Here is a 27674-nt window from a genome sequence, read left to right as displayed (position 1 = left end):
GGGCATGCACTACCGACAATGACTACATATTATATTGAAGGGCTTGTCCAAGTTGTTTCGTATAGATGTGAGGTAAACAACCAATGTGACCGCTGTAGTGCTTGTGAATAGGAGAGCGGCGGGGAGCATTGCGGGAGCGGGGAGGTGAGTGCTGTGTTTATAGTTGGTAAGCCATGTGCATGATCCCCATCTCTTCTGTCCTGAGGTAATGTATAGGCTGATTGTGGGACGTCTCCGGACCTCTGCATGGATAAGAAGGGGCCAAGAAAATGGGCAGAAGGTGTTACCTGTCCCGTCTCCTCGATCTCCGCCTTCTTCCTGCTCTGCGACACTCCAACTATTGGGATTTAATTTCCCTTATTCATGTAATCGATGCTTGAGCCTTAGCAGAATGTCGCCATCTTTGTCTCGGGGTCGTTAGACGGTTCCGCTATTTTACTGACTCACTTCTTCTCATTTGCACTTTCGGCACTCGGGTCAATAGATGCTGACAGAATAGGAAGTGGAGGAGCTAATTATGGATCCCGAGCAGGAATCTGCTTCATCCCTGTGGCCTTGGCTCTATTCATAGGAGGACATTAACCCTTTTCTGCCATCTTGGCTGGGAAGTCATATATTTATATCCGATGGATGGCGCAGGTTCAGAAGCTGAGCCTGCACCACTCCTTGCTGTTAACCCCTTACATGCTGCGATCAATGTTGGTCCCAGTCAGTAAAGGGTTCACAGAGAGAAGGTGCTCCCTCTGTGACGTCATCGTCCCTCTGCCATGTAATCATTGAGTTGCAACTGGATGCCAGACAATGGCCTGTGATGGCTGTGAGAAGCGAAAATGCATTGCAGTATAGAAGTACTGCAAAGTATTATCAGTATGATCACAGCACTGCAGCTTTAATTCCCTACAAGGACATAAAAATGTACCAAAAAATAGGAAAAAAAAACATTAAAAAGTAATTTAAAAAAACTTTGGCACACTTTTTTCTTTTTTTTAGAAGAATTAAAAAAATTGAAAACCCACATTTGGGAACATCACATCCTTAACGGATGTTATCCTGTATGGCAAATGCTACAGAAAAAAAAAGACAATAGCCAAAATGCTTTTTTTTGTAAATTTTGCCATGTGAGAATTGATGTTTTTCCTCTCTGCCCTCCAAAAAAAAAAAAAATCCACCATACATTATATGCACCCACAAATGGCACAAATATAAACTACAGCTCACTGCACAAAAACAAGCCCATACGGCCGCGTCGACAGAAAAATAAAAAAGTTTTTGAAAAGTGGAGATGAAAATCCCCCCCAAATCGTTGCGTCATTAGGACCAAAATAGGTGGCCACTAAGGGGTTAAAAAACACTGGTGCATGGACAGCATTACAGGCTGCAGAGGTTGTGATTGCATTGAGCTACTTTTTTGATACGGCGCTGGCATTTGCAATAGTTTTCCGTTTACCCAATAAAACCAGTTCTTGGCACACGTGGGGCTCGGACCCTGCTGCTTGAGTTGCAAGGCATTTGCCAAATTCTAAAATTCGGGGAGTGCCAAGCTGGTGGAGGGAGTCTGATGTAGATTATGCAATGCTTCCTGGGAAAAAAATATGTAAATATAGGACAGAAAAGTATCTCCACAGCAAGATAGAACAATGCCTCTACAGCGCCATCTATTGGAAGGCAGCATTCCTGCAAGTCAAAGTGAGACTTTTTAACAAGCCTTGTAACAATGACTGGGAATATGAGCCAAAGCTGGGTCTTCTCCAGAAGGTGAAGATCACCATGTGTTGTTTGGGGGTTCTGCCCCTCATCAGTGTGCTGTGAGTCCCTGGGTGAGAGGTCTATGGCATAGAACAGAAGTGGTAAAGTTTCTCCTTAGGGAGAGCACCAAGAAGGTATGAGGAGGCTTATAAGGCCATGCATGCTCTTCTGGGAAATATGCAAATAGGTGGATGGAACAATACCTCTACCATGGGGCGCAGGAACATGGCACATCCCACCAGATCCCACCCTGTGCCCCACACTGACACTACTACTAATCTACACATACTATGAGCTACACAATGTGACCCACAGTAAGGGCGCATATCCTACACCGCACGGCGCACACCGCATTGCAACTACCTTGCGATACATCTACGTATGTCAAACAATAAGCAGATGGCAAGTGCCAAGGAGTCGGGGAAGTGGGGAAAGAAGAGGAAGTCACATCGGAGGTCTGTTATTGCTATTGGTGGGGAATGAGTTACATTCTGTTAATAAAGCATTCCAAATAAGTCTATGGATACATTGTGCCAATCTCCTGATCCCGCCCACCGCGCTTTTGTGACCGATGATCCTTCTAGGCATATAGAGCACTACCTAAGCTTGTCAGGGATGCACTTGGGTGCCATAAGAGGTGGTAGCTGCCCATTCAGAGAATCTGACCAGTCCCCGATATCTGACTATTTGTGTAAATGGCTTTTTTCCAAGTTTTGTTATGGGGCTCCACGAGTTCTACGTGCGCTCCTGTTCACTTCAAAGGGCGAGTTACTAAAATGCCACAGAGACAAAACAGTAAAGGAGATTTCATTCACTAATAGTGATTCAATCGCAAATATTGGCTTTAATTGGACATAAAACATTTAGCAAATTTGGATTTTGAACCACAAAATATAACAAAAAGTAAAACAGAAAATTGGCGCGGTGTCGGAAACCTTAGCAGTGTTTACCTTCAGTATTTGCCTATCGTCTTACCCAACACTTGCCAGCAGATACATCTGAATAAAGGATTATTTCTACCAACAATTAAAAAAGAAATTTAAAAAAATTCCTTTTCAGAATTTTTTCTTCCATGTTTACTTTTTTTCTTCTAATGAACTTCTTTGGAAATGAGAGAAGCACAGAAGATCCCCGGCGCTCATTGATTTGTGTGCTGGCAACTGCTCTGTAAAGATGAGCGGAGTCTGAGAGGTCCCATCTGGCTCGGCAGAAGTCTCCATTCCATATGGCTCGCTCCTGGAGACTCGGCACTTGTGAGACAATAGTCATCCTCCTGCCGAGGTAGAAATGTATCAGCGGCCCGCTGTGATAATTGGCTGCAAAATCAGTTTGATTGCTAACAGGGCAGTGATGAAAAGGACCAGCGTGCGCGGAGTATTGGCAGGTTGTCAGTGCAAAGAGGAAAGGTCAGCAAGGGTCTTGTTTCTTAAAGTGGTAAATTTTTTTTGAGCTTTTTATGTTTGATTTTTGTTTTTAATTTTTTAATTTTTTTCCTGTCTTTCAGGACTCCAATGATGCAGAAGATTGTTTAAGGGGTTGTCCAGCTGTAGGCTATTGATGACCTATCCTTCAATTGGCGGGGTTCAGCTATTCTGGACCCCACCCATCAGCTACTTTCCTTGCTGCTGCAGTGAGCTGATTTCTGCAGAAAGCACACAGCTCCGTTTCCACTGCAGTGGCCAGGCTAGGTATTACAGGCAAAGTTCTCAGTCACTTTAATACTTAATTCACATCTAGTTCAGCCTATTACCTCCCCATGTTGATCCAGAGGAAGGCAAAAAAACTCCAATGAGGTAGAAGCCAATTTTTCTCATTTAAGGGAAAGAAAATTTGGCAATCAGGATAATCCCTGGATCACCGACCCTTCTGAGTAATCAGGGATATAACATGTAATATTGTAACAAGAAAGATGTCCAGAACCTCTTGTACTCTTGTATCGTAACACCTAGGAGAAAGTTCCATAGTCTCACAGTAAAGAACTGTATGTTGTTGAAAAACCTTCTTTCCTCTAGAAGTAGAGAGCGCCCCCTTGTTAGTCACAGTGGGGGAGAGAGCTTGTAATACTCTGATGCCTGCTTAAATCAACTCTGTACATGAGCACACCGCCCCAGTGATCAGGTGGTCTTGTCGATAGGCCATCAATAGTGTTCAACTGGACAACCCCTTGCAAACAGACTTGAACCTGGGAACTTCTGTGCTCCAGGCGGCAGCTCTACCGATTGAGCTGTCCAGCTTGCTCCACCCTGTTCCTGCCTTAGTGTCTTGGCTCCACCCTGATTGGACTTCCTATGTAAACCTGGCCCTTCCATTGCAGGATTATTGTGCTCCCCACCGATAGTCTAGCTACACCACCTGATCCTCCGTACTGCAAACCGATACTTCTGCAGTGCCCGAAGAGCGGGCCCCAGCCTAGGAGATGGCGGGGTAGAGTTTGGGCCTTGACATGGTAGTTCTACCGTCTCCCACCTGGAGGGTAACCAGTGACACGTCCAAGGGGCCGGGGGCAGGTTAATAAACCGGAACCCACTCTTTTGTCACAGGTGACGCCACCGTTTTGTCTGTAGCTGGGAATTGATAGATGGTGGAGTAAATCCTCTCCTGTGCAGCTTCCGTGTGGGAATTCCGGGTTGTTGGAGTAAAGCCACACACACACGGGTACTTTTTAAGACTCGGCCTCCGGAAACGGACAGGCGACTGGTCGCTTTTCTCAACTTTAGCAACAAATACAATTCAGCAGTTTCCTGGACAGGCGGTGCGATGGGGAGAAACCACAGCCACAGTTATCTGCAGGTCCTGGCGCTGCACCACACACTCTTCTTGTTACTGTATACTACCCTTGATACGCCAGCCTGGGTGCCCTAGATCTCACCCACAGCCCCTGTCCCTGCCTACTTGCTTCCTCTCCTGGCTAACCCCAGGTGGGCAACTGGGCGGCGGTCCCTACTCTCACTAGGGACCGAAAAGGGACGTTGGCGTACCTGGATGGAAAGGGTAGAAAACTGACAGAAAAGGCAGATGTAAATAACAAACACGAACAATACTAAGCAGAACTGAGGCAGATGGAAAAACCTGGCGGACGATAGCAAAGTATAGCAGACAAGATGACAGAAGCAGGAAACCAACAGAGGCAGACTAGTTAGCACAGTGAGGGAAACCAATAACTGGCAGTGATTACAAGTCTCTGCCTGAGATTTAAACAAAAGCCTCCGCCTAGGGGCGGAGAAAGGGAGACAGCCAACTCCCAACAGAGGCAGACTAGCTAGCACACTGAGGAAAACCAATAACTGGCAGTGATTGCAAGTCTCTGCCTGACCTGTAAACAAAAACCTCTGCCCAGGGGCAGAGAGAGGGAGACAGGCAACTCCCAATAGAAGATAATAAAAGGGAGCTCGTGCTTGGCAGCTGCACTTATAGGTGCGCACGCCACCAGCCCCACGTCACCCACACTGGCCGGGCACCCGCTCCCAAGGCATCCAGACAACAAGCCGGGGGGACGTGTCCCGACCACGGGACCCCACACACTGCCGCCCCGGGAGGACCAGCAACTGCCATATGGTAACACTTCTCTTTCCTAATCTCCACCAGTCCACACACACGGTCAGGTTCACGCTGCCGAACTCCTGGGGATAGTAGTCCCCGACAGTCATTAGGCCATTCTCTCTGCCTCTTCCATTCTGCACCACACAGATTGAAGGTAACTGTGGGGAACTTCTGTAGACCTCTCTGCTGCCGGCCCAGAACAGAACGCTCTAACAGTCTCTCTCTCCCATATATAAAGTACGGTCACGTGACAGACAAAAAGATAGATAACCCAGACAGTTAACGCACTCAGAGCTGCAGCTAGGCAATGCACACTATTCTTGCAACACAGAGGACACAGATAGAGATGAGAGAGCACCAAAATGCTCGGGTGCTCGTTACTCGAGTCAAACTTCCCGCATTGCTCGAGGGTTCGTTTCGAGTAACGAACCCCATTGAAGTCAATGGGCGACACGAGCATTTTTGTATATCGCCGATGCTCGCTAAGGTTTTCATTTGTGAAAATCTGGGCAATTCAAGAAAGTGATGGGAACGACACAGCAACGGATAGGGCAGGCGAGGGGCTACATGTTGGGCTGCATCTCAAGTTCCCAGGTCCCACTATTAAGGCATAATAGCGGCAAGAGTGGGCCCCCTCCCAACAACTTTTACTTCGGACAAACCCTCATTAGCAAGGCATACCTTAGCTAAGCACCACACTACCTCCAACAAAGCACAATCAGTGCCTGCATGACACTCCGCTGCCACTTCTCCTGGGTTACATGCTGCCCCCCCCCCACCCCGCACGACCCAGTGTCCACAGCGCACACCAAAGTGTCCCTGCGCAGCCTTCAGCTGCACTCATGCCACACCACCCTCATGTCTATTTATAAGTGCGTCTGCCATGAGGAGGAACCGCAGGCACACACTGCAGAGGGTTGGCACGGCCAGGCAGCGACCCTCTTTAAAAGGGGCGGGGCGATAGCCCACAATGCTGTACAGGAGCAATGAGAAATCCAATCCTGTGCCACCTCCATCAGGAGCTGCAAACGTGGGCATAGCAATGGGGAACCTATGTGCCACACACTATTCATTCTGTCAAGGTGTCTGCATGCCCCAGTCAGACCGGGGTTTTTTATAAATAGTCACAGGCAGGTACAACTCTGCAATGGGAATTCCGTGTGCACCCACAGCATGGGTGGCTCCCTGGAACCCACCGGCTGTACATAAATGTATCCCATTGCAGTGCCCATCACAGCTGAGGTAACGTCCGATTAAAGGCAGGTGGTCTTCGGCCCACACTGCATGCCCCAGTCAGACTGGGGTTCTTTAGAAGTGGACACATGGAGTTACAACTCCGTGTGCACCTACAGCATGGGTGGGTCCCAGGAAGCCACCGGCGGTACATAAATATATCCCATTGCAGTGCCCATCACAGCTGAGGTAATGTCAGGTTTAATGCAGGTGGGCTTCGGCCCACACTGCATGCCCCAGTCTGACCAGGGTTTTTAATACATAGACACTGGCAGGTACAAATCCCTAATGTGAAGTCCCTGTGGACCCACAGCATGGGTGGCTCCCTGGAACCCACCGGCGGTACATGAATATATCCCATTGCGGTGCCCAGCACAGCTGAGGTAACGTCAGCTTTAATGCAGGTGGGCTAAAAATTACTAGGATTACACTGTAGGCGAGGGCCCAAAAAATTGGTGTACCAACAGTACTAATGTACCTCAGAAAAATTGCCCATGCCCAACCAAGAGGGCAGGTGAATCCCATTAATCGCTTTGGTTAATGTGGCTTAATTGGTAACTAGGCCTGGAGGCAGCCCAGTTAAAATAAAAATTGGTTCAGGTGAAACTTTCAACGCTTTAATGAGCATTGAAACGTATAAAAATTGTTTACAAAAATTATATGAGTGAGCCTTGTGGGCCTAAGAAAAATTGTCCGTTCGGCGTGATTACGTCAGGTTTCAGGAGGAGGAGCAGGAGGAGGAGGATGAATATTATAAACAGATTGATGAAGCTAAAAGGTCCCTGTTTTTGATGGTGATAGAGAACGATGCTTCCATCCGCGGGTGCAGCCTACGTATTGTTTAGGTATCGCTGCTGTTCGCTGGTGGAGAAGAGAAGTCTGGGGATATCCAGGCTTTGTTCATCTTGATGAGTGTTAGCCTGTCGGCACTGTCAGTTGACAGGCGGGTATGCTTATCCGTGATGATTCCCCCAGCCGCACTAAACACACTCTCTGACAAGACGCTAGCCTCAGGACAAGCAAGCACCTCCAGGGCATACAGCGCGAGTTCAGGCCACGTGTCCAGCTTCGACACCCAGTAGTTGTAGGGGGCAGAGGCGTCACGGAGGACGGTCGTGCGATCGGCTACGTACTCCCTCACCATCCTTTTACAGTGCTCCCGCCGACTCAGCCTTGACTGGGGAGCGGTGACACAGTCTTGCTGGGGAGCCATAAAGCTGTCAAAGGCCTTGGACAGTGTTCCCCTGCCTGTGCTGTACATGCTGCCTGATCTCCGCGCCTTCCCTGCTACCTGGCCCTCGGAACTGCGCCTTCTGCCACTAGCGCTGTCGGATGGGAATTTTACTATCAGTTTGTCCGCCAGAGTCCTGTGGTATAGCATCACTCTCGAACCCCTTTCCTCTTCGGGTATGAGAGTGGAAAGGTTCTCCTTATACCGTGGGTCGAGCAGTGTGTACATCAGTAATCCGTAGTGGCCAGAATGCGTGTAACGCGAGGGTCACGAGAAAGGCATCTTAACATGAAGTCAGCCATGTGTACCAAGGTACCTGTACGCAACACATGGCTGTCCTCACTCGGAAGATCACTTTCAGGATCCTCCTCCTCCTCCATCCGGCCATACACGCTGAAAGGATGACAGGCAAGCAGCATGGGTACCCTCAGCAGTGGGCCAAGCTGTCTCTTCCCCCTCCTCCTCATGCTCCTCACCCTCCTCCTCAACGCGCTGAGATATAGACATGAGGGTGCTCTGACTATCCAGCGACATACTGTCTTCTCCCGCCTCCGTTTCCAAGCGCAAAGCGTCTGCCTTTATGCTTTGCAGGGAACTTCTCAAGAGGCATAGCAGAGGAATGGTGACGCTAATGATTGCAGCATCGCCGCTCACCACCTGGCTAGACTCCTCAAAGTTTCCAAGGACCTGGCAGATGTCTGCCAACCAGGCCCACTCTTCTGTAAATAATTGAGGAGGCTGACTCCCACTGCGCCGCCCATGTTGGAGTTGGTATTCCACTATAGCTCTACGCTGCTCATAGAGCCTGGCCAACATGTGGAGCATAGAGTTCCACCATGTGGGCACATCGCACAGCAGTCGGTGCACTGGCAGATTAAACCGATGTTGCAGGGTGCGCAGGGTGGCAGCGTCCGTCTTGGACTTGCGGAAATGTGCGCTGAGCCGGCGCACCTTTCCGAGCAGGTCTGACAAGCGTGGGTAGCTTTTCAGAAACCGCTGAACAACCAAATTAAAGACGTGGGCCAGGCATGGCACGTGCGCGAGGCTGCCGAGCTACAGAGCCGCCACCAGGTTACGGCCGTTGTCACACACGACCATGCCCGGTTGGAGGCTCAGCGCCGAAAGCCAGCGGTCGGTCTGCTCTGTCAGACCCTGCAGCAGTTCGTGGGCTGTGTGCCTCTTCTCTCCTAAGCTGAGTAGTTTCAGCACGGCCTGCTGACGGTTGGCCACCGCTGTGCTGCCACGCCGCACGACACCGACTGCTGGCGACGTGCTGCTGCTGACACATCATGATTGCGAGACAGAGGTTGCGTAGGAGGAGGAGGAGGAGGGTGGATTAGTGGATGAAGCATACACCGCCGCAGATACCAGCACCGAGCTGGGGCCCGTAATTCTGGGGGTGGGTAGGAAGTGAGTGGTCCCAGGCTCTGACTCGGTCCCAGCCTCCACTAAATTCACCCAATGTGCCGTCAGGGAGATATAGTGGCCCTGCCCGCCTGTGCTTGTCCACGTGTCTGTTGTTAAGTGGACCTTGGCAGTAACCGCGTTGGTGAGGTCGCGTACAATGTTGCGGGAGACGTCGTCGTGCAGGGCTGGGACGGCACATCGGGAAATGTAGTGGCGACTGGGAACCGAGTAGCGCGGGGTTTTTGAAAGCCTCCGTTTCCACAAGCCTATACGGCAGCATCTCCAGGCTGATCAATTTGGCTATGTGCACGTTTAACGCTTGAGCATGCAGGTGCATGGCTGCGTACTTGCGCTTGCGCTCAAACACTTGCGCTAGCGACGGCTGGACGGTGCGCTGAGAGACATTGCTGGATGGGGCCGAGGACAGCGTAGGTGAGGGTGTGGGTGCAGGCCGGGAGACGGTCGTGCCTGTGTCCTGAGAGGGGGGTTGGATCTCAGTGGCAGGTTGGGGCACAGGGGGAGAGGCAGTGGTGCAAACCGGAGGCGGTGAACGTCCTTCACCCAGCTTGTGGGGTGCTTGGCCATCATATGTCTGTGCATGCTGGTGGTGGTGAGGCTGGTGGTGGTGGCTCCACGGCTGATCTTGGCGCGACAAACCTTGCACACCACAGTTCGTCGGTCGTCTGCACTCTCAGTGAAAAACTGCCACACCTTTGAGCACCTAGGCCTCTGCAGGGTGGCATGGCGCGAGGGGGCGCTTTGGGAAACAGTTGGTGGATTATTTGGTCTGGCCCTGCCTCTACCCCTGGCCACCGCACTGCCTCTTCCAACCTGCCCTGCTGCTGCACTTGCCTCCCCCTCTGAAGACCTGTCCTCAGTAGGCTTAGCAAACCAGGTGGGGTCAGTCACCTCATCGTCCTGCTGCTCTTCCTCCGAATCCTCCGTGCGCTCCTCCCTCGGACTTACTGCAATTACTACTACCTGAGTGATAGACAACTGTGTCTCATCGTCGTCCTCCTCCTCACCCACTGAAAGCTCTTGAGACAGTTGCCGGAAGTCCCCAGCCTCATCCCCGGGACCCCGGGAACTTTCCAAAGGTTGGGCATCGGTCACGACAAACTCCTCCGGTGGGAGAGGAAGCATTGCTGCCCATTCTGGGCAGGGGCCCGAGAACAGTTCCTGGGAGTCTGCCTGCCCCTCAGAATGTGTCATTGTAATAGAGTGAGGAGGCTGGGAGGAAGAAGGAGCAGCAGCCAGAGGATTCAGAGTTGCAGCAGTGGACGGCGTAGAACTCTGGGTGGACGATAGGTTGCTGGATGCACTTTCTGCCATCCACGACAGGACCTGCTCACGCTGCTCATTTACTAATAAAGGTCTACCGCGTGGACCCATTAATTGTGAGATGAATGTGGGGACGCCAGAAACGTGCCTCTCTCCTAATCCCGCAGCAGTCGGCTGCAATACACCTGGATCAGGAGCTCGGCCTGTGCCCACACCCTGACTTGGGCCTCCGCGTCCTCGCCCGCGTCCACGTCCTCTAGGCCTACCCCTACCCCTTAGCATGGTGTATTACCTGTAGTGCATAAACAGACCGCTGTAATTAAATGTGCCGCTTATTGGCCTGTGGTTGGAGGCTGACTTCCCTTACGGAACGCACAGCAGAGCCAGGAAAGAATGTAGCCTGTAGTGAGACGTAGGTGCGTATGACTGAGCTAGTGGAATTCACAGCGCAGAAGCAGTCAAGTGTCCAAAGGCCACTAGTAGGCCTTAAGTATTTTGCTTCTATTTTTTTAAAGGCTGAGCTGAGACAGCAGACAGATACTGTAGGCAGTGTATATATGTATACTGTTTCCCTCTGGACGGGATGACGGCGGTGATGTAAGCGGCAACGCAGAGCCAGGAAACAATTTTGCGCAAGCCTGCTGTAACACTTAGCTGCGTATTAATTAGGACTACTACCCCCAGCAGAGACGCAGTACACTCAAGACGGTCACATGCAGCCCAAAGATAGTATTTTTCCCAAATTTGTTTGAAAAAGCCCACTGCCTATATAGACAGTATATCTCTTTCACCTTTCCCACTGTCCCTGCCTCACCAGTACTGGCCCTATACTATGTACAATGACTGCAGACTGAGGACGCAATGCTCTGCACGCCCAATATACAAAGTGCAACACTGCTAAAAGCAGCCTCAACAGTACTGCACACGGTCAGATGTGGCCCTAAGAAGGACCGTTGGGGTTCTTGAAGCCTAATATAACTCCTAACGCTCTCCCTATAGCAGCTCCGGCACCAGCAGCACTGTCCCTGATCTCTGTCAGAATGCATCTGTGGCGAGCCGCGGGAGGGGCCGATTTATATACTCGGGTGACACCTGATCTCGCCAGCCACTCACTGCAGGGGGGTGGTATAGGGCTTGAACGTCGCAGGGGGAAGTTGTAATGCCTTCCCTGTCTTTCTATTGGCCAGAAAAGCGCGCAAATGTCTCAGAGATGAAAGTGAAAGTAACCCGAACATCGCGTGGTGCTCGCCTCAAGTAACGAGCATCTCGAACACGCTAATACTCGAACGAGTACGTTCGCTCATCTCTAGACACAGATAAGACAATTGCATTCATAAAGTTATGGAGGGGCCCCGTTGTACTGGGCCAATACACTTCCTGTTACCAACCTCTGGTTTCCTCTGACTGCTTTCTGTCTGCTTGGGTTACAACAAGAAACTCGGTGCCCGCACCATATTGTTATATAAGCCCTATCCAGAGATAAACATAGTAACATAGTATGTTAGGCTGAAAAAAGACAAATGTCCATCCAGTTCAGCCTGTTACTACCCCCCCTTGTTGATCCAGAGGAAGGCAAAAAAAAAAACAATGAGGCAGAAGCCAATTTACCCGCATTCTGGGGGGTAAAATTCCTTCCCAACTCCACAATGGCAGCTGGAGTGATCCCTGGATCAACATTTGAGATCAACAACCCGCTGGTCACCTAATGTCTATATCCCGTAATATCATAGCGCCCTACAAAGACATCTAGTCCCTCTTAAACTCCTCTATGAATCCTGCCATCACCACGTCCTCAGGCAGAGAGTTCCGCAGTCTCACTGCTCTTACAGTAAAGAACCCCCTTCTGTGTTGGTGATGAAACCTGCTTTCCTCTAGATGTAGAGGATGCCCTCTTGTTACCATTGTGGTCCTGGGAATAAACATGTTATGATCCAACATGCCCGATTCCTTTATTCCCCTGACATCACCTGGCAGTAAAAAGCCTCAATCATCACGCCTGCATAGATAAACGTTCCTTGCCGTACTCTCACCCTAGTGTATAGGCTCAGCTGCCATGCCAATCTTTATACAAAGAGGACAAAAGTGAAGCACTGCCTGGCCCACGGCAGAGATGGCATCCCTGGCCAAGATGTGCTACCTTCGAACTGAATTCTAAGGGTGGTAAGAGGGTCACTTGCTAAGATGCCCCCCCTCCCCCGACTCCCTGCACTGAGATATTATATACAACTGCATCTCCCACAATTTAGAAATTGCATTATGCAGTTTTTACCATTAGGCGTTGGAGTTACAGAATGCATGCTGAAGATACAAAGTCCTGCCCCATTGAGGAGGCGTCCATCACATGCCACATATCTCAGTAAATGTTATGATAGGAAACATCTCAGTTCACACAAGGGCGAACGTTGCCCATAGTTTACTGTTGCAAAAATATTTTAAAAATGTATACTTTGCTGTATCCGTTGCCTCCGACGGCCTTAGGCTTCATCCTAACAATATGCCTTAACGTTATCAGATGGGATACGCCTTTAAGGATCCATCAATGGCATTGCTCCCTACTGTCTATTAGATGACATGTCAGGGGCTACAGTCATTTCCATCCTTGTCTTACAGGTACCAATGAGTGATTTTATAAAAAAAATCTAAGACCTAGTGCTGGATCCAAAACGCAGTGGATACCGATGGTTCCTGATGGATCATATTGTCCAACTGGAAGAGGGAAGAGTTCCGGTTTATTCTTATACCTGTACAAGTACAAGGCCCCCCTACTGAGAAAAGGAGAAGCAACTGTTCCATCAAATACCAGGAGGGGCAGAAAGACAAACATCGAACCATTGCCGTCCAACATGCCTACAGATGCGGGACTATGAGATGCCTCATACGCAACAATGGGGTCCTTCAGGGTTCCATCTCAGTGCTCAACAGAACTGCCAATGGAGACTTCGAACTTATGTCTAACAGAGGTTACAAATGGAAAAGTGTCAGCAGTGTCTTACCTTCCATTTGTATGGCATTCTCCTTAGAACAGAACCTTTCTGTTTATTTACTGGGTGAGTAACAGTGCAATGTGGCCGGGAGGTTTCTCCAGTAGTACGTTGGGTGTCGTAGAAGGAAAGAATTTATGCACAACAGTTCATGGAGAATTGATGGCCTTGAACTGTATAAGGAGAGAGCCAAGGACTGCAAAGTAGCTTAAAGTGGTTGCATCAAAAAAGGTATTTTTGTCACCATCCACTGCTGAGACCCCCATTGATCCTGAGAACAGAGGTGACACTTCCAATGATCCAGAGCACAGAGGTCCCGTATCCCCCTCTTCTTGTCACTGAGAGGCAGGTTTGCTGCACCCACCCACAGTAATGTGGAGATTGAGTAGAGCGGTAATAGCACATGTGCAGTGCTATTCCAAGCATTTAAATGGGGGTGACTTAAATAGCTGAGTACAAAGCACTCACCTATCTCCGGCAGCCAAGTCATTGAAGATAAATGGAGTGGCAGCGCACATGTGCAACCATCATTCCATTCAATCTCCTCCTCTTTTCAGATTCACTGCACCCCCCCCCCCCCTCACAGTGATGAGAACAGGACCCCTATTCTTGGGATTGTGGGGATCTCAGCTATCCTATAGATAGGCATTTGGGAAACCCCTTGAAGGGGGAGGGAGATAGCTGGTTTGGCGGGAGGATATGCCTCGAAGGGATTGGTTGGAAGGTTAGCTTCAGATGGTGATGTGGGGGATGATGGACGTATTGGGTGTGCACAGATATGGCATTCTTCGTCCTGCTCGATGGGATTGAGACCCGGATTTTAGGCTGGACAATTAAGTTTGTAGAGGTTCTGCCCCTCCACACTAGTGCCGTATGACATGGCGCTCAGTCATGTTGGTGGAGACATGGAGTATTACCACAGGTGAGGTGATGCCACATTGTCCGGGATGTCTCTGCATCCATTGACTTTGAGGGTGGACTTCACTATAACGAATGATCCTAGTCCTTCCCAGCAGAAACATCCCCAACACCATAACAGATCTCCATCCAAACTTTACTGTTGGGACGATGCAGTCACATAGAAACCGCTCTCCAGGTAACCACCACACCCAAGTGCCGCCATCCGAATGGAAAATGGTCTACTGGGATTCATCTGTCCACAACACTTGTCTCCACACACTTACAGTTCGTTGCTTTAAGCCCCATCACAGGCACTGCTGTGTAGTCACTGCTGTGATGTGGTATGCAGCCACTTGTCCATGGTGACCCTTCACATGCCATTCCCTACGCAGGGTTTTGGTACCAATGGATGTCCGAATGTCCTGTGAGTCCTCCTGAGCGAGGGCAGACGATGTGTGTGATGTCTTCACAGCTCCTACAAGGCTTCATTGTCCACGTTCTGTCAGTCTATGAGGTCTCCCTGAACATGGCGGCATCACACACACCGGATGGCTTCCATCTCCCAACAACATGGTCAACAGAAGACTTTGGAAGGTCCAAAAGCTGCATTATCTGCACTGGTTAGTTGGTGACATTCCACCACCAGACCCCGTTGTCAGCTCTACACCTGGTGACATCCTACCACCAGACCCTATTGTCAGCTCAACACCTGATGACATCCCTTCGCCACCAGACCCTGTTGTCAGCTCTACACCTAGTGACATCCCTCAACCAGACACCATTGTCAGCTCTACACCTGGAGACATCCCACTGCCAGACCCCGTTGTCAGCTCTATACCTGGTGACATCCACCCACCAGACCCCATTGTCAGCTCTACACCTGGTGACATCCACCCACCAGACCCCATTGTCAGCTCTACACCTGGTGACATCCTACCACCAGACCCTGTTGTCAGCTCTACACCTGGAGACATCCCACTGCCAGACTCCGTTGTCAGCTCTATACCTGGTAACATCCACCCACCAGACCCCATTGTCAGGTTTACACTTGGTGATACTCCCCCAGCAGACCCCGTTGTCAGCTCTACACCTAGGGACCCCCTCCCCCAGACCCCATTGTCAGCTCTACACCTGGTGACTTATCCCCACCAGACCCCATTGTCAGCTCTACACCTGGTGACATCCTACCACCAGAACCCGTTGTCAGCTCTACACCTGGAGACATCCCACTGCCAGACCCCTTTGTCAGCTCTATACTTGGTGATATCCACCCACCAGACCTCACTATCAGCTCTACACCTGGTGACATCCTACCACCAGACCCCGTTGTCAGCTCTACACCTGGTGGCATCCCACCACCACCAGACCCCATTGTCAGCTCTACACCTGGTGACTTATCCCCACCAGACCACATTGTCAGCTCTATACCTGGCAAAACCCCTCCCCCACCTGACCTCGTTGTCAGTTCTACACCTGGTGAGGTCCCCCCACAAGAGCCCGTTGTCAGGTCTACAGCTGGTAGCATCTGATGGTTTCTGTACTGGGATATGCCTGTGAGATCCTCTCCTTTATGCTCACACATCACCTGACCACACAGGATTGGTGAAGGGCCAATACTTTTGTCTACCTAATTTATTGTTATTGCGGTAAACCGTATTTCAGGCGTGGGTGTACTGCGGTTTGGTCTTGTCCATTCAGTCTCATGCTTGTACACTGTATAGTAATAGCATACATTTATATAAAGACACCCACACTATACAAAGTAGGTTTCTTCCCACTCTCTTCCAACAGTAATGATTTATGGTCACATCCTAGGAAAATAATTGAATGTACAACAATGACAGAAGTATGTATTGGCATGACGCGACTTGTAGATTCTCAGTATTTGGGGTGGTTCCCGGGCTAAAATAATTAATCTGGATTTACTCGCCAGATACCTAATAATTACACTCTAGGTACATTGTAACGCCGACAGCAAACCCAAGAGATTTTCACCTCAAATTGAAGGTGGGAAGTAATACATTTATTTCAGCTCCTGGAATCAAAGTCAATCAGTGGCCGCTCTTCGGGGAGTTGCAGAACTTTCAGATTGTGTTTTATCAATGTAACCAACCTCCAAAGTTAAAGGGGCTGTGCCAATATGCAGAACCCCTATGACAATGATGGGCTCAGAGAGATTGGCTAATCCCCCTAATCCTGCCCTGTGGGGCGGAGGGGAAATGCTGTGACCAACCTAGCAAATCCCTGCTGTGGCGGCCTCTACAGGGAAGGTATAGATTTACAGGTTCACAGAAGGTCGGCCAGGATGGGAGACGCTGTTACTGAAATGTTCTCTATTCTGGGACATAGAAGAGGGTCCTGCTTATTCATATACCATAATAGGCAGAACTCCTTTAAGGGTCTGTTCATATCTACATTGAGGATCCATTAGCAGCCTTCATTGCACATCTAGTAAAATGCTAGATGGCATGATGGAAACCCAAGGGTAGTCAGGCATCGTGGAAACACAAAAACTGGCTGTGCTTTGCACACAGACAGGAGAGAGCCAGCAGGACACAGACAGAGAAAAGCCAGCAGGACACCGACAGGAGAGAGCCAGCAGCACAAAGACAGGAGAGAGGAGCAGCACACAGGCAGGAGAGAGCCAGCAGCACACAGGCAGGAGAGAGCCAGCAGCACACAGGCAGGAGAGAGCCAGCAGCACACAGGCAGGAGAGAGCCAGCAGCACACAGACAGGAGTGAGCCAGCAGTACACAGGCAGGAGTGAGCCAGCAGTACACAGGCAGGAGAGAGCCAGCAGGACACAGACAGGAGAGAGCCAGCAGCACACAGGCAGGAGAGAGCCAGCAGCACACAGGCAGGAGAGAGCCAGCAGTACACAGGCAGGAGAGAGCCAGCAGCCCACAGATAGAGGAGAGCCAGCAGCTCACAGACAGGAGAGAGCCAGCAGCTCACAGACAGGAGAGAGACAGCAGCACACAGACAGGAGAGAGCCAGCAGCACACCGATAGGAGAGAGCCAGCAGCACACAGGCAGGAGAGAGCCAGCATCACATACAGCAGAGATTAGCAGCACACAGGCAGGAGAGAGCCAGCAGCACACAAACAGGAGAGAGGAGCAGCACACCGCCAGGAGAGAGCTAGCAGCACATAGACAGGAGAGAGCCAGCAGCACACAGACAGCAGAGAGTAGCAGCACACAGGCAGGAGAGAGCCAGCAGCACACAGGCAGGAGAGAGGAGCAGCACACAGGCAGGAGAGAGCCAGCATCACACAGGCAGGAGAGAGCCAGCAGCACACAGACAGGAGAGAGCCAGCAGCACACAGACAGGAGAGAGCTAGCAGCACACAGACAGAAGAGAGCCAGCAGGACACAGACAGGAGAGAGCCAGCAGCACACAGACAGGAGAGAGCCAGCAGCACACAGACAGGAGAGAGCAGCAGCACACAGACAGGAGAGAGGAGCAGCACACAGCCAGGAGAGAGCTAGCAGCACATAGCCAGGAGAGAGCCAGCAGCCCACAGATAGGAGAGAGCAGCAGCCCACAGATAGAGGAGAGCAGCAGCGCACAAACAGGAGAGAGCCAGCAGCACACAGACAGGAGAGAGCTAGCAGCACACAGACAGGAGAGAGCTAGCAGCACACAGACAGAAGAGAGCCAGCAGGACACAGACAGGAGAGAGCCAGCAGCACACAGACAGGAGAGAGCCAGCAGCACACAGACAGGAGAGAGCAGCAGCACACAGACAGGAGAGAGCAGCAGCACACAGACAGGAGAGAGCCAGCAGCACACAGACAGGAGAGAGCCAGCAGCACACAGACAGGAGAGAGCCAGCAGCACACAGACAGGAGAGAGCCAGCAGCACACAGACAGGAGAGAGCCAGCAGCACACAGACAGGAGAGAGCCAGCAGCACACAGACAGGAGAGAGCCAGCAGGACACAGACAGGAGAGAGCCAGCAGCACACAGACAGGAGAGAGCCAGCAGCACACAGACAGGAGAGAGCCAGCAGCACACAGACAGGAGAGAGCCAGCAGCACACAGACAGGAGAGAGCCAGCAGCACACAGACAGGAGAGAGCAGCAGCACACAGACAGGAGAGAGACAGCAGCACACAGACAGGAGAGAGACAGCAGCACACAGACAGGAGAGAGCCAGCAGCACACAGACAGGAGAGAGCCAGCAGCACACAGACAGGAGAGAGCCAGCAGCACACAGGCAGGAGAGAGCCAGTAGGACACAGACAGGAGAGAGCCAGTAGGACACAGATAGGAGAGAGCAGCAGCCCACAGACAGAGCCATCAGCAAGGACTCTTAAAGTGACAGTGGCCTGCTCCAGGGCAATGCAGTAGGCAGTTTCCCCATGCTGGGGAGCTGCCAGGAGATGGCCTAAGCAATAGGGCTTCTGGACCCAAAAAGACCACAAACAAGCCCTGAATACCCAGGGGCAGAAGAAGATGATGTTGATCGATGAGTGAGCCTTGATGGCTTGGAGGCTAAGGTGGATTACAGCGCCATGGACTTGGAGCAGCATTGGCATTAGGTGTAGTAACTACCCACAGACCGTGTTAACGTGGGTGTAGTTCAGTACGGTGTCATAGTGAGCTTCATGCAAGGCCTCGCGGAACAGCTGTTATGTGGTTATAATGTACGCTCTAGGATGTCATGTGAAATGTTTATAATAGAGGATATAATGGCGCAGCAATAGTATGAAGGGCCGGATGTGACGCGGGAGTGAAGTTATTGTGTGAGAAATCTCTGAAGAAATGATATCTACGGCGTGTTCGTGCTCTGCGTGAAGAACGCTGCGCCTACGGGGCGTGAGCGGTGACACTATAGCGAGTGAGACAGAAATCAGGCATTATTAGGGAAGGCCTATGAGACGTGTGCCTTACTGCGACCAACTAGGAGAAGGTGGGAGGAGCTTACACTTCGGCGCGGTGCAAACAAAGTAAAATATGGATGTATGATGTCATAAGTTATTACGCCACATTTGAGTATCTGGACCCTCCTGCGGAGCGACTTACGGCAAACAGTCCCATTGCTCAGTAAAAGTTATTTTTGATAAAAACATGGCGCCTCCATGTGACGTCGCTGGCATTGACTTCCTCCAATACATGTAAACAGGTGAGTGTAGACTGAGTCCAATGAGACTAGTTTCGCACGGGCGATCGTGATTTTGCCGTGAGAAAATCGCATCTTTGTTCCTGCAATTTCTGAATGTCAGCGATGCTTTTTTTTTATAGAATTATCTCGCATCGCTGCCGTCCGCGCTAAAGTGCGCGTTTTTTAACTTGAAAGTCAATACGAGTTTCTAGTCTTATAACCGCAATGCAAGTTTGTTGCGTTGCGATGCGATAAAAAAGAGGCTCCATAAGGAAACATGGGAGATAAAAAAACCTGCAAATCGCAGACCGATCGGACATGACTAGTGGGGAGGAAGGCATTGAGTCACTGCAATCATAATCTGCGCTTTTACTGACTCTCAACTGCACGATAATCGCCTGAGTGATGACATTCTGTGACAGTGCTGCATGTATGCGCCATATATGTGCGTACGCCCCGCAGGGTATGACTGCTCGGACTGACGCACTATATATATATATATATATATATATATACCCCGCAGGGTATGACTGCTCGGACTGACGCACTATATATATATATATATATATATATATATATATATATATATATATATATATATATATATATACACGCCGCAGGGTATGACTACTCTGACTGATGCCTGCATGTATGCGCTATATATATGAGTACGCCCCGCAACGTATTACTGCTCTGACTGATGCCTGCATGTATGCACTATATATATATGTATATATATATATATATATATATATATACGCCCCGCAGGGTATGACTGCTCGGACTGACGCCTGCATGTATGCACTATATATATATAAGTACGCCCCGCAGGGTATGACTACTCTGACTGATGCCTACATGTATGCGCTATACATATACGCCTCACAGGGTATTAGTACTCTGACTGACGCCTGCATGTATGCGCTATATATATATATATGACAAAAGCCCTCACTGACTCACTCACTAATTCACTGACTGACTCGCCACTAATTCTCCAACTTCCCGATGTTGAATAAACATGAAATTTGGTAAGCGCATAGATTATGTCCAAAACAGGAAAAGTTAATGGGTCCCAACTCGATTATTCAATTTTAAGCGCAAAAGAATTAGCGTCCAAATTTTGCATATGGAATCTCATTCTGTCACTTCTTGGTGTCATAGAAACGTGAAACTTGGCACAGGCATTGATTATGTCATAAATAGGAAAAGCAAATGGGTCCCAACTTGACTATTCAATTCTAAGTGCAAAAGAATTAGCGTCCAAATTTTACGTATGGAATCTAATTCTCTCACTTCCTGATGTCATTTTATATAAAGGAAACGTCGCATGGTTACCTCCACGTGGTGTTTCCTGGGTAACGCAAAGAACGATGCAAAATGGTAAACATATTTTTTTCCCGGTAACCACGACGTCATAAGATTTTCCGTGTGAACACCAGATAAACACCAGTACCAAATTAACTCGGGCGAAGCTGGGTATATCAGCTAGTATATATATATATATGAGTACGCCCCGCAGGGTATTGCTGCTCTGACTGATGCCTACATGTATTCACTATATATATAAGTACGCCCCGCAGGGTATGACTGCTCGCACTGACGCCTACATGTACGATATATATATATATATATGCCCCGCAGGGTATGACTGCTCTGACAGACGCCTACATGTATTATATAATAATGGAAGAGAAACCAGAGAGCCGAACCCTCACAAGAAATATCAAATATCAAAATCCACAAGTCAGAGATAAATTCCTCATCTGCTGCTTTCTCTTAATCCCGTGTATTATTTGTCAGCGCTCCGTGTGACGCCACCGGCCGCCCATTCCCACGCCGCTGTGCTAGTCTTGTATTACACAAATCTCATTCCTCACTCACAACGTCTTGTCCAATCTTGCAGAATCTTCTTTGTCCGTAATGCCAGCAGTTTCTTTACAAACACATTCGGAGGTGTTTCTGCAGTCGCCACCATTGGCATACAGCAACCTTGTCGCTCCCACTGATACTGTGTGCCTAGGTGTATACAGCACAATCTGACTCCTCCCCCTTGTCTCAGAGCATCCTGAGGATAGGGCATCAATAGCACATGCTCAGAATACATCTGTAAGGACTGTGGTTGCAATAAGGAATCACTAGGTGGCCTTACAAGGCGTTGCTGTTACGTTCCGTCTGGTTACACAAGTGTTAGTTGGCGTCTGACGAGTTGAGACAGCATCGACTGTCATAGAATTTGGACAGCGGTCAAGGAAGACTTCATATCCCCCATCCATAAGCCGTGCACCTTCTGCTGTATAGTCATCTGAGTGCCATAACTAATTACCAGATAGGACAATCTGGAGGACCCCGGCTTGTTGAGTCCGGATGGAGCCAGTAGAGCTGATGGATTGGAGATCTCCTCTTCCTTTCATGATAGTCCTCACTTACCCTTAGACTTCAGGAGACGAACAATGAGCGGCAGATCCACTTGTCATCGCCCTTATTTCCCGTCTTTTTCCCTCATAGTCAAGGTCTTAGTAATGATCAGATCTGTAGAATGTATCTGCTGTCATGATTTCGGCATGGGAACTCAATCTGACGTGTGCAAATAAACATCTTTCATTAAGCGGCGTGTTTGCAAGTTGTTTCCATGTTGGAATATGTTCCCATCATTAAGTGAAACCCAAGCTCTTCTGGCCCTTTGTGCCTTTTCTAGTGATGGATTATTAAAGGACGCTAACGTGAAATTTCCCGATGAGTACTTAGAGAGAAGCTGATGTAGTTTACTGTAAAATCGTAGATTCTTGACATAAGGCACAAAAGTGAAGGCAGCAATCTGTCAGCGCAGGAACAGGCAGCCTAATTTGCCCTAACTGCCAACATTCTTGCTTTTCAATGATCTGACAACTTCTGTCAAGTGTGAAGCACGGAGTGCAAACATGTAACACAATGGGCAACATTTGGTTAGATGAAGATCTCGGGAATAACACTTCGCAGCGTTAAAAGGAAGACAAGTCGCTCACCTGCGGGCTGAGGAGCGTTACCTGACACTCACCTTCTGCATCGCATGCAGCGTAGGGTGAAGATCCAATTTATAGCATTTGATGACTTGTGAAGAACTCGACTATGCCGCCCGCCAGCAGCCTAAAGGGCTTGTAGATATAAAGTTATCTCCCATCTGCATAATAGAGATTAACGATTGCTGGAGGTCCAACCGCTGGGACCCCAAAAACCCCAAGAATGGGGCTTATCAAAGGCCGAGGAAATCTCCAGCACTCCTATTGAAATGAATGGAGGAGCGGCGCTTGTGTTCTGACCTTTGGATCAGTCGGGGTCCCTACAATAGCATTCCATAAATGTATTCCTTATCCTGTGAACAGGGAATAACGTTACAGTTGCAATCAACATTATTTAACCCCCACTGCGAATTGGGTTTATTTGCAAAATTTACAAACTTTTAGTTATTTGCAAAAAAACAATCAAGGAAGAACAATTAAAGTAACTCAACACAAGTAATATAACAAGCGGTTTCTCCAAATTCACCACAAAATGCCACTTTTAGGCCTCGGTATGACGAGCGCTGTTTTAGCGCAGTACAGGGTGATTTCATGCTATTTTAATTAGCTGGGAAATTGGCCATTCACACAATCAGAGCTGTGGGGGGGGGGGGGGGGGTTCCAGCTCCCATAGGACTCTATGGAAACTCTTGCACAGCAAAGATGGATCAGGTCTTCTCTTTTCTTGCACCACGGACCTTAGATGTGAGCTTTGCAGTTGCATGTCCTCTCTTTAAATGATGCAAGTATTTAGCGCGTCTTAAATTCCTTCATGTGAAAGCTATAGGAAAGCATTGTTTCTAAAAGATGCAATCTCTTCACGCACCTCCAATGCACTAAAACAGCGCTCGTCTGAACGAGGCCCTACGGACTATTGCAGTGCTAAAATTCCTTATAAATGCCAACATTCGCAAATTAAGCGTTGTCTCAAGAACACCTGATGCAAATAATCAACTAGTTCTACCAGGTGTGCTTGAGCTAAAATACATCAAACTCCTGAACTCTAGTTCAACCTGTTTAAACAGGCAAATGCATCATTGGTTTGCTCAAATGAGAATCGTTCAGCATTGTCAGTGTCTGTATAAGCAAATGACGAGGACTGATTGCTGTTTAATGAATGATGAGCGAGCCGACAATGGTTTTTATGCTTGCATAAAATGAACGACGAACGAAAAGCAAACAATATCATTCATTTGTTGGCTCCCGTTTAGACCAATAGATTTTCAGCCACTTTTGCTCATTGGAACAACTTTTTGAAGGGTATCGTTCAATCATTGCGTGTAAAAGGGCCCTAAGGAGAGGAGTCCAAAAGGGTACAAAAAGAAATCTGTCACTTTTATACAAACAAGTAAAAGAAAAGCCGCCTCCTAAATGCTGAAACCCATATAAATAACCACAGAAGTTCTGGGATTCTGTTCTGTGGAGCAATGAAACTGGGACTTTTCGGGCCTCTAGATGAGCGGTGTGTCTGGAGGAGGAAGAATGAAGCAGACACTGAAAAGAACCCCCTACATGAAGCATGGCAGCGGCCCGGTGACGCTCTGGGGCTGGAAACCTGGAAGACTTGAACCCCATAGAAAAGGCTTGGTGGGATGTGAAGAAGGCTGCAGCACCCGAACAAGCAATACTAGTGACCCGGAGGCCGTTGTCCATGAGGAACGGGGTAAGAAGCCGCTGTCTGGCTGTACATCACGTCTGCAGCAGCTCATAACAGCAATAGGAGCTCCACTAAGTACTAAAGACACTTGTCATGGGGGAAGTCAGTAAAAGGGGCATTTCATGTGAATTTGGAGAAACCGCTTGTATGGAGGCCCTTTTACACGAGCCGACAGTCTTTTAAGTGACTGCAGGAGCGTCACCACTAAGGTCGTCGGCGCCCGTGCAGAGCATTCACACTGAAGGACTTGCTGCCGGCTTGCGGGCTTCTTGTCCATTTCTGTCTCAGTGCTTCACCTCCTATGGGGAGTGCTAACAGACGAGAAGCGGCGAGCCAATGAGGTTTTTTAAGTGACCGAAAAGTCTAATAAATGTCGAATGAAATCGTTAGGAGTAACGAGGCCTTGAGTTGTGTGCAGCGATTTACATTGTTAGTTTTTTGGAAACAGATAAAAGTCTGTAAATTTGGCAAATAAACCGAATTTGTAATGGGGGGTAATTTGGATTTTATGATTATGGTGAAAAAATCAGCATGTCTGTGGAATTTGCAGTCCCAATGGTCTACATGTAGGCCTCGTGCTGCAGTAGGAACGACATTCTATAAGGGAAGTGCTAATGCTTAACGTACAGCTGGAGAGAGATGGAGGACATACCACCTCCAAGCCAACTGCACTAACACCTCCGGACGGCACTTGTGCTATCAGATCAGCACGATGCTAAGATGCAGCTTGCACATGGGAAGAATGCGAGCATTTTGCATGTGAATACGAAGTTTCTTTGGTGCCAGTGAAATACAATATGACACAATGGGGCGACATTGTATGACTGTGCGGTACTTTCCTTCTGCCGGGCATCCATATACTGTGAGATCCCATGGTCTTTAGAAAAGATACTAGATGTATAGAAGGCAAACAACTAAATGCCCAATACAAAAACTAAGCATGAGAGGCGGCCATTAATCTACTTACAGTAGGCTACGTGAATCTACACATACGCTCACCAATCACTACATTAGGGGGAGCGGGTGCCTGACATCTTCTATGATTCTATGATCAGTAACACGGTACCACGTGATGCCCACATCACGATCTGCTTTCAGATAATGAGCTGACCTCTCCTCAGCAGTAGAAGCAAAATTTGGCGGTGATGGGTAAACGTGGTGAGTTGAGTGACTATGATGGCAGATAGATTGTTGGTGCACTGAGGTGTCAGTCCAATATTTCTAAAACAGTCTCACTTGTTGGCTGCTCTCAAACCACAGTATCAAGAGTGTTCCAAGACTGGCTGAACATGAATAGACATCCGACAGAAGATCCCACAGCGCCAGGCCACGTGTGGTTGGTCCTAGAGACAAGTGTCAGGTGGCAGGTCTGGTATCTAAGCAAGGATGTCCCACAGAGGACCAACTGACCAGCAGTCCAACAGCGTAGAAGCTAGACATATTTCCACAATGACCATGTGGTGTACCTTGTGTCGACTGGGGCTGAATAGCTGAAGACAGACAAAGTTGCCCCTAATGATCCTGCCTTATCGCCAACAAGACTTCAACCAGGAAAAATGGCAATGGACCTCGGACACAGCTGAAGGTCATCTGAACCATATGGATGGAGTCCACATCTCGTGTAAACAGCATGAAGCCACATCCCATGGCTGCACCATTGGGATTCAGCAGGCCATTGGAAGTGTCATGACATGTGGTGTGTTATACCAGCATGGCCTAGGACCATTGGTCATCATACCACGATCCTTTAATGGTGAATACTATAGAAACCTGTCGGCTGACCATCTGCACCCATATCTTCAGGAAGTCTTCTCCAACCACAGTGCCATCTTGTAACAGGACAACGCTCTATGTCATCATGTGCAGATCACTAGGCAATTGGTTGGAAGAACACAACAATGAATCCTCCACACTGCCCTGGCCCTCAGATGCACCAGACTGTAACCCCATGGAACATGTTTAGGAGATGCTGGAAAGGGCTGTGAGATCTGTTCCAATTTATCCGTAAAATGTCCACAACAGGTAAAACTGAGGATGTTTTCCACCTTGTAGAATCTGTTCCCCGATGTCTGAAAGCCATGATGAACTAGAAAGGTGAAGCAATCCATTATTGAGTAGGTATTCCTAATGCAGTGATCGTCCGGTAGATATACATTGAATGGCCCCTTTATTATAGCCCCCATCCTCTTTATTACAGCCCCAGCCCTCTCAATTTGCACTACCCTGTATGGTAATTCTCCCCATTCCCCCGGAGTGCGGCATAAAATCACGTGACAAGTTTTCCGCGGATCAGTTTCAGTGTGAATCCACATTTGATGGAAGAATCCAGCGATCGGAGCGACTTCCAACGAGGCCGGTCATCAGTGCTGGACTAGCCGGGGTCTCACTGCCAACCGCGGGGGAGTTTTTCATGTAACGATGTGGAGAGTATACTGAGAATGGTGCGATCGAGGAAAACATCCAGCGAAAGAAGATCCTGGGAAGTACCAATCATGAGAAGGCCGGGGGCTCTAATAAAAGGGGTCATTCAGTGTATATATTAACCTCTAAGTCACTGTAGACCACCATGATTAATATTATCAACCCCTAAGTTATCGTATACCACCAGCAGCCTTATACCATTGCTATGACATTTACAGTGTATGGCCTAGCATGATGGGGCGACCACAAGATACCATAAAGCAGAGGACAATGTATATTCCAGGCAGCTCTAGTCTCTGTGCTCCATGCACTTGTCCCGCCTTGCATAGAGAGATTGTTATATGAGACCCCTGATACAAATGGTTTGCTGGGTCTACTGATGTATCTAATCTGCCTGGGAGTTGTCACATGACTTAATTTGCAGACAAAAGAAGGAGCTGTGACACTTGAACCTCAGTGATGACTAATTAGAAGAAATATTTGCCAAAAGAAAAAAATGTTCCCGTCTGAAGTTCTCCGAAGAATATTTTTTGTCTTACTAAACAGTCGGAGTAAAAACCTTCAATTGGTTTAATTTTCTTGAAAATGAAGAGCAGGAGAAATAAGAAAAACGCTGAGCAGACAGATTTATGTCTCTTCCTGCCTTGGTAACGATGTAACTGTGTAATTAAAGGTGAGAATCTGGTAATATAGAATTTCCTGTGGAGTCAGTGATGTGATGTAAGGACAGCTTCAGGCTGCGGCTGCACAGGAGGAAGCAGACCGATAAGGCGGATTAATGGGCGGTCATGCAGCGACAACCAAGATGCCAACGCTGAGGCCAAGAGATGGCCGTCCTTTCAAATGTTAATTCTTGACTCGGCTAAAATTAGGACTGTTACCAATAGAGCCATTTTATCAGCCATGCATAGGTATATTCAGAGTACTGGCACTATCCACTGGAGTACTGGTACTATCCACAGGTATATTCAGAGTACTGGTACTATCGACTGGTATATTTAGAGTACTGGTACTATCCACTGGTATATTTAGAGTACTGGTACTATCCACTGGTATATTCAGAGTACTAGTACTATCCACTGGTATATTCAGAGTACTGGTACTATCCACTGTATATTCAGAGTACTGGTA

The sequence above is a fragment of the Eleutherodactylus coqui genome, chromosome 9 (assembly GCF_035609145.1).
Source record: "Eleutherodactylus coqui strain aEleCoq1 chromosome 9, aEleCoq1.hap1, whole genome shotgun sequence".
NCBI lineage: Eukaryota > Metazoa > Chordata > Amphibia > Anura > Eleutherodactylidae > Eleutherodactylus > Eleutherodactylus coqui.
The sequence above is the reverse complement of the archived record's forward strand: the minus strand, read 5'-3'. Positions refer to the sequence as shown.